Raw genomic sequence first — 2,412 nt, forward strand, 5'->3', positions numbered from 1 at the left:
GAACCTGAGCCCTGCTGCCCCTTACACTTGATGTCCCCTTTGCCCAGAGGTCCTCAGAGCTTGGTCAGGAAGGTCCCGGCCCCAGTGATTAAGAGTTTATGTTTTGCAGCCCCCAAGTCAGGTCCTTCCTTCCTGGAGCCACTTAAATTGTTCCTCCAGCTTCCGAAGACTGGAGCGGCTGTGTCCGTGTTAGAGTCTCCTGTCTGTGTCCACTGGGGACTCTGCTCAAACTCCTCGAGCTACCAGGCTGTCTGCACGACTGTGAACCCACCTGCTAGGAGCACCCATCGGCCTTCCAGGGACACCCAGCTTCAAGTGCCTCATGATGGGATGGCTAGCGCCTGGGCTCCAGATCGCAGTTTTGGTGACCTTGTCAAACCAAGGGCACACGCTTGGCTGTACAGACATCCCCCCCTAGACTTGCACTTAGTTCCCCATCAACATTCGGCGCCTCACTCTTGCTGCTGAGAATTGCTAGGCCGAGCGATTCTTCCTTTGAACATGAACAGTCTCACAGAACAGGAGCATCGGACAAAGCCACTCCCTGATGGCGATGAAATGAGACAGAAACAAATAAACAACAACGACGAAACATTTCGTAATCTTGCCTAATAACAAATGATAAAATGTCACTGCAAAGTGCAAAGAAACCAAACATCCATCAACTCAAAGGAGGGACCACTAGTTTTACAGCATTAGCTGCATTCTATTCTTTGCTTCTTTAGTTAAAATTTATTAAGATATCACATAATTATGCCCACCTGTCCTGACAACCTCCAACACAGAACAAAGCCATGTTTCCCTGCACCCTCCTCAGAGTCGCCCAATATAAGACAAACGCTACGATGAGGACTTTTTTTTAATTGAGATATAATTGACATATGACATTGTGTAAGTTTAAGGTGTACAATATGTTGGTTTAAACATTTATATATTGCAATATGATTACCACAGCAGCATTAGCTAACACCTTCATCGTGTCACATAATTCTCTCTCCCCAGTCTGCTGTCTCTTCTTTATTTTTTGTTCCTTTATCAAAAGCAGGAGGGCCATTCATACAAGCAGAGAGACATCATTTTCATTAATGAAAACATGCCAAAGGAATAGGATTTGCAAAAATAGAATTCTGTCGAGTAACGAAATATAGTACTTTTCAGGAGACCGATGCACGGGTGACGAGGTGGCCGAGTGGTTAAGGCGATGGACTGCTAATCCATTGTGCTCTGCACGCGTGGGTTCGAATCCCACCCTCGTCGTCCGCCTCCGCGCCGGGTACCTTTTCGCCCCTGCAGTTTTAGTGCTTTGTGAACCGGATATCAGGGGCTGTGGGAGAAAAACAACGCGAAACGTTCTCATTCCCGGCAAACTTCGATTTGTAGAGTGGGTTCAGTCTGGCCTCTCTCCTGCCTCGTAAACGGTGGCTGCGGGTGACACGCAGCGAGGGCGTTTGCTCCCAAGGCCCGTTTCCCGCGCGCCTCGGCCCCGGCAGGTCGGAAGCTCCGCGGTCCGCGGCGTTGTCGAATATTCTTTGCCTTTTAAATCCCAGGCACGTTTCCAGGTCCAAGGCGCTCTTTCCTGACACCTTCCCACCCGCTACCCGCCCCGCCTGCGCGTCGAAGTCGAGCTTCGTCGGCCCCCGGGAGCAGACGCGGTCCACACTCTGTGCCTTCGCTTACGTCGTTCCTTTTGCCAGGACGGTCTCCGCTCCTTTCTGGCAAAATCCTTTTGCAACACCCAGATCGACTACTCCTTTCCCGTGAATCCGCAAACGAGAGCATCGTCCTCCTCTTTGCATATTAGCTGAATTTAAATCGAAGATCTTTTCCAAGCGCGCAGCCTGTTTTTCCTTCTTTGATCATCTTCCGCCACGTACATTTTCTTTTTTAAAGCACATAATTCTATAAAATCTCACCTGTCACCTGTTTTCACTTTAAAGTAAACTACAGCAAGGGGCGGGGGAAACTGTCGGTTACCCGAATTTGCAGGGCCGGTCGAGGTTACCTCTCCGACACTTGCCCCTCTTATCGCCTGTCTCTGTTTTACAGATGAGGAAACTGAGGTAGAGGCCAGACAAACCCAACTGTTCCTTCCTTATGAAGGTTCACAAGAACCAAGTTCTTTTAGATCAAGTGGTTGAGGTGGTGAAGTCTTTCTAACATGTTCACCTCCTGCCACTGGGCTTGCAACTTTTGATACCTGGGGACCGCTGTACACTCGTGATAAGCCAGCGGATGGAGGCCTAAGAAGCACAAATTTTGAAGTAATGTCTGTTTTTCAACATTTCCCTAACAATATATGGCATGTGGTTCCAAACTGGCTTACGCACTTTGACCCATTTAACCTTGGAAGTAAAAACCTGGGAGGTGATGCCGCCGGCTGGAAGCCCGAGCCGGTCTTCAGGAACTGGGGGG

General features: G+C 49.3%; 1 non-coding gene across 1 annotated transcript; it reads left to right on the forward strand.

The window, feature by feature from the left end:
• Positions 1 to 1,175: 1,175 nt before the first annotated feature.
• On the forward strand, positions 1,176 to 1,257 carry TRNAS-GCU. Its single transcript has one exon. It is a non-coding gene; the product is annotated as a tRNA-Ser (tRNA).
• The last annotated feature ends 1,155 nt before the right edge of the window (positions 1,258 to 2,412 follow it).

This window comes from Pteropus vampyrus, unplaced genomic scaffold, assembly GCF_000151845.1.
Source record: "Pteropus vampyrus isolate Shadow unplaced genomic scaffold, Pvam_2.0 Scaffold124, whole genome shotgun sequence".
Taxonomy (NCBI): Eukaryota; Metazoa; Chordata; class Mammalia; order Chiroptera; family Pteropodidae; genus Pteropus; species Pteropus vampyrus.